Consider the following 15,274-nt stretch of genomic DNA (forward strand, 5'->3'; position numbering starts at 1 on the left):
AAAACTCCCCAGGACAATTGTTGGTATGGACGGTACCCATGGATTTGGCTAGCCGTGGAGTGTGTTTGTTGGTGGAGGGGGAGTAAACCTTCACTTTTATCGCTTGGGAAATGCCATTAATGTGTTTAGCATGGAAGATATCGATAACCAATGGTCATGAAGTAAACAGGAAGGGTGCATTTCTCAAAAGTTCATTTATCTTTGTTTTAAAAATCCGAGTTCTGGCACCACTACAAATCACTGCTTCCCTCCACGAAGGGACTATCTATTTAATATTATGTTGAGTCATCACCTTCTCAAATAAGCGCCAGAACCTGAGAGCACTATTGTCATCCTCATGCATTGTGTATAGCTAATGTTGGATGCATCATGAATGATTCTTTTCTACCATGAATTACAATGTTTAGTCACTCTTGAAGTTTGGAGGTGCTCTGCATTTATGTTTTGCGGTCTCAAAAAGGATTAGTGAGATACCATTACTGTCATATAATATCATGATTGTTTTGACAAAGTTTTGTCATTCGAGATATCTTATTATTGCTCGCTAGTTGCTTATGCCATTGATATGAGTCAATATAATTTCTAAGAGTTATTGTTGACATGGTTAGTTATAATCCTTGCTGAAAACCTGGGTTCTACTTGAGCTTATTTATGTAAACAAGAGCAAAAGAGTTCATAAAAGTTTCTCTTTTTTTGACTTTCAGTTTATCAACTGAATTTCTTGAGGACGGGAAAAGGTTTAAGCTTGGGGGAGTTGATACGTCTTCATCGTATCTAATTTTCCTAAAGATTTTAGTCTTGTTTTGGACTCTAATTTGCATGATTTGAATGAAACTAACCCGGAGTGACGCTATTTTCAGCAGAACTACCATGGTGTTGTTTTTGTGTAGAAATAAAAATTCTCGGAATGGAATGAAACTATTTGGATAATTTTTATACAATAAAAGAAAAGTACTAGAGCGAAGAACCACCGGAGCGGGTCCCAAGGGAGCACAACCCACCAGGGGGCCCCTCCTGGCGCGCCCAGGTGGGTTGTGCCCACCTGGTGGCCCTGCTAACCCTATCTCCAACGCTATAAAATCCTATTTCAGAGAAAAATATCGGGGAGAAAGAATTATCGCATTTCACCAGACCGAGCCACCGCCACTAATACGTCTCCGTTGTATCTACTTTTCCTAACGCTTTTCCTCTTGTTTTGGACTCTAATTTGCATGATTTGAATGAAACTAACCTGGACTGACGCTATTTTCAGTAGAACTACCATGGTGTTGTTTTTGTGCAGAAATAAAAGTTCTCGAAATGGCACGAAACTTTTGGAGAATTTTTATGGAATAAAAGAAAAATAGTGAAAACCGTACCGAATAAACCAGTACCGAACCCGAATTCACCGAAACCGAATACTTCGGTCTACACTTCGGTTGGCAGTCTTGGGAAACTGAAGTTTCTTGGGTGATTTCGGTCGTGTGCATCTAGTACCCGAAGTGCCGAATACACCAAAGTAGTACTCTACTTTTTTTAGGTAATGATGTACTACTCTGCATTTTTTTAGGGAAACTTCTCTACAGTTTTTTGAGAATATACGTGGAGAGAGAGAGAGAGAAAGGCCCAACTGCACTTAAAAACTTCATAGCCCCACAGCCCAATCTGCTCTGTTGTTTTGACCTCGAGTAGTCCACTACGATAAGACAATCCTCCATACCCATGTCGCACCGTACCCCAGCACAACTATTCCCGTCCATCCTTATCTCTTGCGGTAACCCTCGCCACCCCTTCTCGCTGATTCGCAGTCGCAGCCCCATCTCGCCAGTTCAACGCGGCCACGAGTGGCACCCCTAGGTGGACCACGAGGACGTCTGGGTGGAACTCATCAAGGAGCCAGGCACGCTTGACGACAGCCATGCACTCCCTACTTTCTTGTGCCATCTCCTCTCTCTCTCTCTCTCTCTTCAAGCAAGGTTCGATCTATGGTGGCGATGGGAGAGGGAGAGGTAAAGCAACAACTTCTGGGAGGAAAAAAAGTATCGAATTTTGCCATTACTTTCTTGCAGATCAGTTCATCTCGGTCTTAACTGAGGACCGAACCAATGTTACCTTGGACCGAAGTCTCGGTTGTTTTTTTTGGAAGAAACCGTTCGGTCTACAATTTCAGGAAACCGAATTTCTCAATTACCCGAAGCACCGAACCGATTAGTTCGGGGGAACCGAATGCCCAGCCCTAAACGGAGGGGGTGCCTGGGTGAGCACAACCCACCAGGGCGCCCCCACTCCTCACGCGCCCAGCTGAGTTGTGCCCACCTGGTGGCCCCGCAGACCCTGATTCCAACCCTATAAAATCCTATTTTTAGAGAAAATATGAGGGAGAAAGAATTATCACGTTTCATGAGACGGAGCTACTGCCACCTCATGTTCTTCATCGGGAGGCCAGATCTGGAGTCTGTTTGGGACTCCGGAGAGGGGGATCTTCGATCTTCGTCATCACCAACCCTCCTCCATCGCCAATTCCATGATGCTCCCCACCGGGAGTGAATAATTGCTTCGTAGGCTCGCTGGTCAGTGAGGAGTTGGATGAGATTCATGATGTAATCGAGTTAGTTTTGTTAGGGCTTGATCCCTAGTATCCACTATGTTATGAGATTGATGTTGATATGACTTTGCCATGCTTAATGCTTGTCACTTTTGGCCCGGGTGCCATGATTTCAATCTGAACCGTTTATGTCATCACCATTATATCTATGTTCTAGATCCGATCTTGCAAGGTATATTCACCTATTACGTGTTATGATCTATAAACTCCAGAGTGACAGTAGTCGGGATACTTTCTGGTGATGATCGTAGTTGGAGGAGTTCATGTATTCACTATGTGTTAATTCTTTGTTCCGGTTCTCTATGAAAAGGAGGCCTTAATATCCCTTAGTTTCCAATTGGACCACGCTGCCACAGGATGTAGGACAAAAGATGTCATGCAAGTTCTTTCCATAAGCACGTATGAGTACTATTTACAGAATACATTATATTTATGAACTGGAGCTAGTGCTATATCGCCCTAGGTTATGACTGTTATATGATGAATATCATCCAATGAATCCACCGATCCGATGCCTACAAATTTCTCTTATATTGTTCTTGCTAAGTTACTACTTCTACTATTACTGTTACACCTTCTACAAAAGCATTGCTATCACTGTTACGCTTACTGTTGCTATTGCTAATACTATCAAAACTATCATACTACTTTGCTACTGATCACTTTGGTGCATATAATTAATCTCCAGCTGCTAATACTTGCAAATATTATCTAGCTCCCCTTGTGTCGAATCAATAAATTTGGGTTGAATACTCTACCCTCGAAAACTATTGCGATCCCCTATACTTGTTGGTTATCAAGACCTTTTTCTGGCGCTGTTACTAGGGAGCATAGCTATATTTGTTGAGTCACTTGATATTATTATCAAATTATCACAATGAAGAATTTGAAGGATACTGAAACCAAGATTGTTCCCTCTAGGATGAGGGGAGGTTAGGAACTGCCATCACACTCTCCACTTGATTCACCTTCTGTTTTGAGTAGACTTGCAACACCACCACATGTTATTAATCCTAATATGTCGCAAGTCATTGATGGTGCTACTTCTGCTATGTCCGGAGACCCCCTAATCCAGGACTCCCTCAGTAGCCCCTGAACCAGGCTTCAATGACGATGAGTCCGACGCGCAGTATTGTCTTCGGCATTGCAAGGCGGGTTCCTTCTCCGAATACATCACAGAAGAATTTGAATACGAGGATAGTGTTCGACCCTGCAAAATAAGTTCCACATACCACCGTAGAGAAAATAATATTTTCGCAGATCTAATTTGTAGGCTTGTTTTGGCAGTATGACGTTATGTCATGGCCCGGTGATTATTCGAACCGTTTCCTTTAACCAGCCCCGCACATAACGCGAGGCACCTTTTTGAATCGTCTTGTCAAAGCAGAGATCGTGTCCCCTTATTACGGGATTCTCATCAATACGGCCGTGGGTAACCCAACCGCGCCATCAATTACGGCGCTTGGGGGATAAGAGAGTTTTACCAGGCAAGTGGGGACGTTTAGCTTCGTCCGCCCATATAAAGGGATAAGGATTCACCTTTCTATCCATGCCTTCTTCCTCCTTCGCTCATCCGTTTTCGCACACTCGAACTCTAGCGCCCAAGTCTGCTCTTCCCACCTCAACCTTCTCCAAACATGTCCGGAGCGAGAGGCAGGTGGATGGTCTCCTCCTCGTGCAGGTAGACATCAAGAAACTGAGGAGAGCCGAATACCTGCCCGACGACATCGTGCACCAGCTCCCAGATGGGGGGCAGCTCATCCTCACCCCCAGGTCCCATGAGAGGGTAGTATTCCTCACCCATTTCCTCCGCGGACTTGGATTCCCTCTCCATCCATTCGTCTGGGGGCTCATATTCTATTACGGCCTGGATTTCCATGATCTGGCCCCGAACTTCATCCTCAACATCTTGGCGTTTATCGTCGTGTGTGAGGTCTTCCTCCGCATCAAGCCCCACCTTGGCCTATGGTTGAAGACCTTCAATGTCAAGACGAAGGTGGTGACCGGCCGCCAGGCGAAGTGCGGAGGCGCCATGGTGGGCAAGATGCCCAACGTAACATGGCTCGAGGGCTCCTTTGTGGAAACCATAAAGGGCTAGCAATCGAGGTGGTTCTACATCACCGAGCCGCGCGACCCTGTATGGGCAGCGGCCCCCGAGTTCCGATCTGGCATCCCCACGCGGCTCACCTCCTGGAAAGAGAAGGGCATGTCCTGGGGTAGTTCGGAAGAGCTGACCGGACTCCAAACTGTTGGGGAACGTAGTAATTTCAAAATTTTCCTACACACACGCAAGATCATGGTGATGCATAGCAACGAGAGGGGAGAGTGTAATCTACGTACCCTCGTAGACTGACAGCGGAAGCGTTATGACAACACGGTTGATGTAGTCGTGCGTCTTCACGGCCCGACCGATCAAGCACTGAAACTATGACACCTCCGAGTTCTAGCACACGTTAAGCTCGATGACGATCCCCGAACTCCGATCCAGCAAAGTGTCGGGGAAGAGTTCCGTCAGCACGACGGCGTGGTGACGATCATGATGTTCAACTGTCGCAGGGCTTCGCCTAAGCACCACTACAATATTATCGAGGACTATGGTGGAAGGGGGAACCGCACACAGTTAAGAGAACGATCTTAGAGATCAACTTGTGTGTCTAGGGGCGCCCCCTGCCCCCGTATATAAAGGAGCCAAGGGGGGGTGCGGCCGGCCCTAGGAGGAGGCGCGCAGGAGGAATCCTACTCCTACCAGGAGTAGGACTCCCCTCCCTTTCCCAAGTTGGATTAGGACTTGGGGGGGGAAGGAGGAGAGGGAAGAAAGGAAAGGGGGGGGCGCCGCCCCCCCTCCTTGTCCAAGTCGGACTTGGGGAGGAGGGGCGCGCGGCAGCTGCTAGGCCTCCTCTCCTCTTCCTCCACTAGGCCCATTAAGGCCCATTAGGTTACGGGGGGTTCCCGTAACCTCCCGGTACTCCGGTAAAATGCCGATTTCACCCGAAAAACTTCCGATGTCCAAACATAGGCATCCAATATATCAATCTTTATGTCTCGACCATTTCGAGTCTCCTCGTCATGTCCGTGATCACATCCGGGACTCCGAACTAACTTTGGTACATCAAAACTCATAATATAACTTTCATCGAAACCTTAAGCGTGCAGACCCTATGGGTTCAAGAACAATGTAGACATGACCGAGACACGTCTCCGGTCAATAACCAATGGCGGAACCTAGATGCTCATATTGGCTCCCACATATTCTACGAAGACCTTTATCGGTCAGACCGCATAACAACATATGTTGTTCCCTTTGTCATCGGTATGTTACTTGCCCGAGATTCGATCGTCGATATCTCAATACCTAGTTCAATCTCGTTATCGGCAAGTCTCTTTACTCGTTTCTTAATACATCATCTCGCAACTAACTCATTAGTTGCAATGCTTGCAAGGCTTATGTGATGTGCATTACCGAGAGGGCCCAGAGATACCTCTCCGACAATCGGAGTGACAAATCTTAATCCCGAAATACGCCAACCCAACATTTACCTTTGGAGACACCTGTAGAGCTCCTTTATAATCTCCCAGTTACTTGTGACGTTTGGTAGCACGCAAAGTGTTCCTCCGGCAAACGGGAGTTGCATAATCTCATAGTCATAGGAACATGTATAAGTCATGAAGAAAGCAATAGCAACATACTAAACGATCGGGTGCTAAGCTAATGGAATGGGTCATGTCAATCACAGCATTCTCCTAATAATGTGATCCCGTTAATCAAATGACAACACATGTCTATGGTTAGGAAACATAACCATCTTTGATTCACGAGCTAGTCAAGTAGAGGCATACTAGTGACGTTTAGTTTGTCTATGTATTCACACAAGTATTATGTTTCCGGATAATACAATTCTAGCATGAATAATAAACATTTATCATGATATAAGGACATAAATAATAACATTATTATTGCCTCTAGGGCATATTTCCTTCAGTCTCCCACTTGCACTAGAGTCAATAATCTAGATTACACAGTAATGATTCTAACACCCATGAAGCTTTGGTGCTGATCATGTTTTGCTCGTGGAAGAGGCTTAGTCAACGGGTCTGCAACATTCAGATCCGTATGTATCTTGCAAATCTCTATGTCTCCCACCTGGACTAGATCCCGGATGGAATTGAAGCGTCTCTTGATGTGCTTGGTTCTCTTGTGAAATCTGGATTCCTTTGCCAAGGCAATTGCACCAGTATTGTCACAAAAGATTTTCATTGGACCCGATGCACTAGGTATGACACCTAGATCGGATATGAACTCCTTCATTCAGACTCCTTCGTTTGCTGCTTTCGAAGCAGCTATGTACTCTGCTTCACATGTATATCCCGCCACAACGCTTTGTTTAGAACTGCACCGACTGACAGCTCCACCGTTTAATGTAAACACGTATCCGTTTTGCGATTTAGAATCGTCCGGATCAGTGTCAAAGCTTGCATCAACGTTACCATTTATGATGAGCTCTTTGTCACCTCCATATATGAGAAACAAATCCTTAGTCCTTTTCAGGTATTTTAGGATGTTCTTGACCGCTGTCCAGTGATCCACTCCTGGATTACTTTGATACCTCCCTGCTAGACTTATAGCAAGACACACATCAGGTCTGGTACACAGCATTGCATACATGATAGAGCCTACTGCTGAAGCATAGGGAACATCTTTCATTTTGTCTCTATCTTCTACAGTGGTCGGGCATTGAGTCTTACTCAATTTCACACCTTGTAACACAGGCAAGAATCCTTTATTTGCTTGATCCATCTTGAACTTCTTCAAAACTTTGTCAAGGTATGTGCTTTGTGAAAGTCCAATTAAGCGTCTTGATCTATCTCTATAGATCTTAATGCCCAATATGTAAGCAGCTTCACCGAGGTCTTTCATTGAAAAACTTTTATTCAAGTATCCCTTTATGCTATCCAGAAATTCAATATCATTTCCGTTTAGTAATATGTCATCTACATATAATATCAGAAATGCTACAGAGCTCCCACTCACCTTTTTGTAAATACAGGCTTCTCCAAAAGTCTGTACAAAACCAAATGCTTTGATCACACTATCAAAGCGTTTATTCCAACTCCGAGAGGCTTGCACCAGTCCATAAATGGATCGCTGGAGCTTGCACACTTTGTTATCACCCTTTGGATCGACAAAACCTTCCGGCTGCTTCATATACAACTCTTCTTCCAGAAATCCATTCAGGAATGCAATTTTTACATCCATCTGCCAAATTTCATAATTATAAAATGCGGCAATTGCTAACATGATTCGGACAGACTTAAGCATCGCTACGGGTGAGAAGGTCTCATCGTAGTCAATCCCTTGAACTTGTCGAAAACCTTTTGCGACAAGTCGAGCTTTGTAGATAGTAACATTACCGTCAGCGTCAGTCTTCTTCTTGAAGATCCATTTATTTTCTATTGCTTGCCGATGATTGGGCAAGTGAACCAAAGTCCACACTTTGTTCTCATACATGGATCCCATCTCATATTTCATGGCTTCAAGCCATTATGTGAAATCTAGGCTCACCATTGCTTCTTCATAGTTCGTAGGTTCATCATGATCTAGTAGCACGACTTCCATAACAGGATTACCGTACCACTCTGGTGCGGATCTTACTCTGGTTGATCTACGAGGTTCAGTAGTATCTTGTTCTGAAGTTTCATGATCATCATCATTAGCTTCCTCACCAATTGGTGTAGGTGTCACAGAAACTGGCTTTTGTGATGTACTACTTTCCAATAAGGGAGCAGGTACAGTTACCTCATCAAGTTCTACTTTCCTCCCACTCACTTCTTTTGAGAGAAACTCCTTCTCTAGAAAGTTTCCGAATTTAGCAACAAAAGTCTTGCCTTTGGATCTGTGATAGAAGGTGTATCCAATAGTTTCCTTTGGATATCCTATGAAGACACTTTTCTCCGATTTGGGTTCGAGCTTATCAGGTTGAAGCTTTTTCACATAAGCATCGCAGCCCCAAACTTTCAGAAACAACAACTTTGGTTTCTTGCCAAACCACAGTTCATCATGCGTCATCTCAACGGATTTTGATGGTGCCCTATTTAATGTGAATGTGGCTTTCTCTAAAGCATAACCCCAAAACGATAGTGGTAAATCAGTAAGAGACATCATAGATCGCACCATATCTAGTAAAGTATGATTACGACGTTCGGACACACCATTACGCTGTGGTGTTCCGGGTGGCGTGAGTTGCGAAACTATTCCGCATTGTTTCAAATGTACACCAAACTCGTAACTCAAATATTCTCCTCCACGATTAGATCATAGGAATTTTATTTTCTTGTTACGATGATTTTCAACTTCACTCTGAAATTCTTTGAACTTTTCAAATGTTTCAGACTTATGTTTCATTAAGTAGATATACCCATATCTGCTTAAATCATCTGTGAAGGTGAGAAAATAACGATATCCGCCACGAGCCTCAACATTCATCGGACCACATACATCTGTATGTATGATTTCCAATAAATCTGTTGCTCTCTCCATAGTACCGGAGAACGGTGTTTTTGTCATCTTACCCATACACTAGTGCAGAAACGGGTAATAGCACCGGTTCGTATGCCCTTTAGTGCCGGTTTGGTAACCGGCGCTAAAATGTAGGCACTAAAGCACCCCCCCCTTTAGTACCGGTTCAGCACGAACCGGTGCTAAAGGGCAACCACGTGGCACGAGCCAGCTTCGGGGGCAGGGAGCCCTTTAGTACTGGTTGGTGTCACCAACCGGTATTAAAATGTTGGGGGTGGGTTTGGGTTTATGATTTCTTTTTCATTTAATTTTGTGCTTTCCATTTAATTCTTTTTCGTTTGCTGGTATTTTACGATACTACATATTGTACACATTATGCATATATATAAATAGAATTTCTAGTAGAACCAATCATAATATATATACACAGATATATACACACATGTATATATATATACAATTTCTCCTAATTGGTGCCTTCGGAGCCAGTGGCATTAGCCTAGCTAATTGGTGCCTTCGGAGCACGATAACAATTGGAAGTGGTTCATGGGGGCGGTAGCGGGTAATAGTATTCTCCTTTGGGATCTATGACCTGGTCGAGCAAAAATCCCGCTATTTCCTCTTGAATTGCTTCTATGCGGTCCTGTGCTAGGAGCTTGTCCCGCACCTCTTTGAACAGTTAAGAAGGAGATCAATATGCATGTGTCTTAGTTGTGTGACTAGATATCGATAATGGTGTAAAAAATTTGAATAGTGTTCTGACAATCGATATCGTACCCACTCTTGTCTTTGAGATTTGCTCCTTTCGGACGCCATCATGCGAATGTTCTCGCAAACATAGTATGCACATAGATCATTCCCCGGCGCCTGCTTTAGGGCCTTTACGAGAATGGAATTTTGATCAGATAATAATTAATCAAGCATGAGTATTAAAGAGATGGCAGCTAGGTAGTACTACTTAATTACTTACCTTGGGTCGATACCATTTCAGACTTTGTTTCCATGGGCCTGGAGTGACCCTGATGAACTTTGCCCAAGCCCTGCCGCCGACAAAGAAAATGAATAAATGGGTTATTAAATAGTTGTTATCAGGAAATGACGAACTAATTAAATAGGCCGAGATATAGTTAATAATGATTGAAATTACATGTTGACAATCCCCTTCACGATGCTGTAGTCACTTGCTTTCTTAAGTAGCGAGTCTAGTACTTCAACTGTTCCTTGATCAACTTTAATGATTAACAAGATCCAGTGAAATCTGCATGCACACACGTTTGCATGTCTTAATTATGCGGGCATATGTAAGCAAAAACATGTAGCTATAGCTAGCAGGGAAAAACAGAATTTCTAGTACAAGACAGTGTGACTCACTGGAAGTTGTAAGGAAGTAGTATATCTTCATTGTATTTGAGTTCCTTGAAGAACTGTAGCATGCTTTCCTCTACACATTTTGCGTGATATGGATCTATTTTCCATGTGTATTCATTAATGGTATTTGGGTCAACGAACCCAATGCCATAGCGTCCACCTTTTTTCATTTCATAAATCTTCATCCTGCATAATACCACAGAAAAGAATATAGTGAGGATAATTACAGGTAATGATTGATCAAAATGATCAGCTAGCTTGAGACTTGAAAAACGGAAAGAAATCACTTATAGACAATAGCAATTCACGATAGATTTGTCGAGTGCGTCTTTATTGTATAGCTGAAAAAGTTCTGAATACTCAACGGTCATAGCTTTCTTATAGTAGTAATGCTCCTCGTTGACATTCACCATGAGGGACTCTCGATTGGAAATCTTGGTAATGTCCATGTACCATTGATGCAATGCATACATTCTCGTTGGGAGCTTATTGACCTCCTCTGGCTCAACCAAAGGTTGGCCCCAGGCATATTTCCGTTTATTTCCTCCTCTCTAGTCGGAGACATGGGCTCGATATCGAGGAGTTGTCCAACAGTGATCCCGATCGATTCAGCCTGCGCAATATGCTCCTCGGTTATTACGACATCGCCCAGCCCGGGAACGTAAACGGTTTGCCCACAATAATATTGGGCGCGCCTACTCTCATGTGTTGTTGGCACAACAAGCGGGGGGATTGATTGCGCTGCCTGTTCTCCCAGCTGGGGAACGGTTTTACCGCTCCTTTTGCCAGCTGATTTGCTCGAGCTCGAGCTCGCCTCTTTCTGTAGACGTGCTCGATTTAACTTCTTAATGTGGCGCTCATAGTCTGAGTCAACAGGCTTGGGAGCTGGTGGTCTAGCCATACGAATGAAGTGGTCAATCTTTTCCATAGGCACTTTCTCCCTTGGCAGCGGTGGCGGTTTCGGTGCAAAATGGGCTTCCACCTCGGACTTCGATATGGCTACGTTTTCCTCCTCGGACTTGTTGTAAGGCCTCTGCGGAAGAGGCGCGAGGCTTCTTGGACCATAATGAAATCGCTTGCCTCCGCCTGTACCTGCAGTACTACCTCGACTTGTACCGCTACGCACCATAGCTGAGGCATCTCTCTTCCGTGATTGCTGAGGTGGCGAAGACGGCTGACGTGGCTAAGTTGGAGGAGGAGGAGTGGCCTGAAGCTGTGCCGGACTTGGAGGAGGAGTGGCCTGAAGCTATGTCGGACATGGAGGAGGAGTGGCCTGACTCTTTGCCGGACTTAGAGGAGGAGTGGCCTGAAGCTGTGCCGGACTTGGAGGAGGAGTGGCCTGATGTGTTGGTGGACTTGGAGGAGCGGGAGTCTGCTGACTCGGTGGTGGACTGCGACGAGGAGTCGGATGACGCGGTGTCGGTGGCCTTCGAAAGATGATGCAATCCTTTCTCCATAGGATGATACGATGGTTGGCCACTCCTAGTTTGTGCTCATCATCACCTCCAGGAATGTCAAGCTCTAGCCCCGAATATTGGTCCACCACCTCATCAACCAAGACACGAGCATAGCCCGCTGGAATCGGGTTGCAATGGAAGGTTGCCTCGGGGGGATTTGTAAAAGCAAGGGCGTCCGCCACCTTCATGGATATGTTCTTCATTTTGAAGTGTAGCTCAGAGTTAGTGTTCTCCATGATGTCATCCACTGGGTAGCTATCCAGCAATGCGTCGCCCGGGGCGGAACCCACGCTGCTTCTCGGCATGGATGGGACGGTGCTATCCATTGGTGGATCATCCGCTAGCTGCTGAGACCCCCTTTGCTGGCTAAGTGAGTCGATCTGCTCCTGCAGCCGCTGGAATTTGATTGCCAAGTCCGCGTGCGCTGATTCTAGGCCTTGAAGGCTTTCATAGTCTAGCTTCCTCTGCTCCTCCTCCATCTTCCTCTTCTTCTCCTCCACAATATTCTTTCTCGCACGGGTTCTGTAGTCGGCGTTCTAGTTCGAAAACCCCTCATACCACGGAATAGCGCCCATGCCTCGTGTTCTTCCCGGTTGTTCAGGATTTCCCAGGGCACGCGTAAGCTCGTCGTTCTCTCTGTTGGGCTCGAACAACCCGGATCGAGCCTCTTCTATTGCAACAAGTAGCTTATCTTCGGCTCCGTCCGGACATGCCTTCTTGGAAACTTTGCCTGTCTTCGGGTCCAACTCCCCCCATGCGCATAGAACCAAGTCCTGCACCTAGGGGGCCAGCTCAATGTTTCTGGAGTGACACCTGCATCCAGCATCTCTTTGTCAGACTTATCCCACTTAGGAAATCCCACCGCATAGCCACCTGGCCCCAGCTTATGGAACTTATCCTTTTTTGCGGCATTGGCCTTGTTTATTCTCGACCGTTCCTTAGATAATTCCGAATCCTTGAATTTCACGAAATCGTCCCAATGAGCACTTTGCTTCTCTAGTACTCCCTCGAATACTGGAGTCTTCCTTCCTCCATTGACGTACTTGGCCCATTCACGAATCTTGTGGTTCTTGAATGCAACCACCATCTTCCTAAGAGCATGGTCCTTGACTTTGTCCACATCTGCTTTTGTGAAATGATCTGGTAGGGTGAAATGTTCCATGATCGTTTCCCAAAGCAAATGTTTTTGTTTGTCGTCGACAAAAGTAACTCCTGGACGTGGCTTTGATGGCTCTCTCCATTCTTGAAGGGAGATTGGGAGTAGGTCCTTCACAAGAACTCCGCACTGACGAACGAACTTGTCCGCAATCTTCTTAGGCGCGAATGGTTCTCCATTAGGTTTGATTGCCTCGATATTGTACTTTACGCCCTCCTTCAAATTTTTGTTCGGGCCTCGTTTCGTCCTGTTGCCTGAAGATTTGCTCGATCCGGATGGCTGAAAGAAGAAAGGTCGACTCGTTAATATATCTTCAGGTCATTTAAAACATGTGATGATCACCAGATGCCTGCTTATATAAATATATATACCTCGCTGGTCTTTGTTGTTTCAAGATAAACATTTTCTTCGTCATATTCATAGTTCACGACTTCATCAATTCGGTCGTCGCGATCGAATATCATATCACCCTCCCCGGTGTTGTTTAGATATTCGGAGCTGTCATAATCTTCTTCATTCTGATCATCATCTGGCCCACGAGGATTGCGTATGATATTGAACAGGGCCTCTTCTCCCTCTCTGCCGGTATTGTCCGCCATAGGTTTTGTTTAACTAATCCAAAAGAAATATATTCAAATTACAATGCATGGATGCAATCAATTAATAAGGAAAAACTGAATCAATCATAGTACATAATAAGCATCATCGAATATAATCTCGAATACGTCGTCTCGAATAATAGATATAATCTCGAATACATCGTCTCGAATAATAGATATAATCTCGAATACATCGTCTCGAATAATAGATATAATCTCGAATACATCGTCTCGAATAATATATAATCTCGAATACATCATCTCAAATATTATATATCGAGTACATCACTGGCTAGGTAGCTAATAAAGATCGAATACTACAGAAGAATCTAGGACACTCGCGGTTCCTTCGGCGCGGGCGGTGGACACCCAAAGAGAAGGAACACTCACAGGATCATAGCTGAAGTGAGATCCCTGAAGAAACTGCCAGGTATTGGAGAACCTGCCGCCCTCTAACGCAACCATGTAGCGATGGACGTGCTCGTCCTCCTCCTTGACACGGCGACGTACCTCCTCCGGCGGGGCCGGCTCCCTCCGCACCGAAACTGGCCCACGCGAACGCCACCAAACAAGATCAGGGTCGACGATGGGACCCGGGGCCGGGTTCCTCATCAAGCAGCGCGCCCCTCCAGGCAACACCTCCCAGTGCCAGCCCAGCGGAGCCCAGTCCCGGAAATGGGTCAGCCGGACGTCGTCGCGGATGGGTCGACGGCGAGGATGCGGGCCGGGCATCGTCCAGAAGAAATACTAGCTATATGCCCGCAAAAAGTAACATTTTTTTAATGATTGGATTTTGATAACTAAAATTTCTAACATTTCTATATAACTAACATTCCTATAACATTTCTAACAATGCTATATAACTAACATTTCTAATATTTCTATAACTAAAAAACAGAAGAAAAAAATTATAACATTTCTATATATATATATAACTAACATTTATATAACATTTCTAATATTTCTATAACTAAAAAACAGAAAATTTCTAACTTTTTTATAACTATTTCTATAACTAAAAAACAGAAAAATTTCTAACAATTCTAACTATTTCTATAACTAAAAGACAGAAAAATTTCTAACAATTCTAACTATTTTATAACTATTTCTATAACTAAAAAACAGAAAAATTTCTAACAATTCTAACATTTCTAACATTTCTATAACTAACTATGTGTGTGTGTGTGCTCACCGGCGAGGCGAGAGGCGACGGGGGCGGTGACGCGGACGGCGACGGGCGCGGCGACGACGGGGACAGGGACGGGGCAGCGACGACGGGGACGGGCCGGGGCGGCGACGACGGGGACGGGGCGGCGATGACGGGGACGGGGACGACGCGGGACGGGCCGGGACGGTGCGGCGGTGACGACGGGGACGACGGGGACGGGGACAACGGGGCGGCCACGATGGGGACGGGGGCGGCGACGAGGGTTATGGAGACGGGGGCGGCGGGCGACGGGGCAGAGGAGAAGAAGCAGAGGAGAAACTGAAATTTTTGAAGTGTTTAGTTATATAGGATGGACCTTTCGTACCGGTTGGAGCCACCAAGCGGTACTAAAGGCCTGTTTTGGCCAGGCCAAGCGACCAGAACCGCAC

Source organism: Triticum urartu, chromosome 1A (genome assembly GCF_056163025.1).
Source record: "Triticum urartu cultivar PI428250 chromosome 1A, HENAU_Tu73, whole genome shotgun sequence".
In the NCBI taxonomy this organism is placed as follows: Eukaryota; Viridiplantae; Streptophyta; class Magnoliopsida; order Poales; family Poaceae; genus Triticum; species Triticum urartu.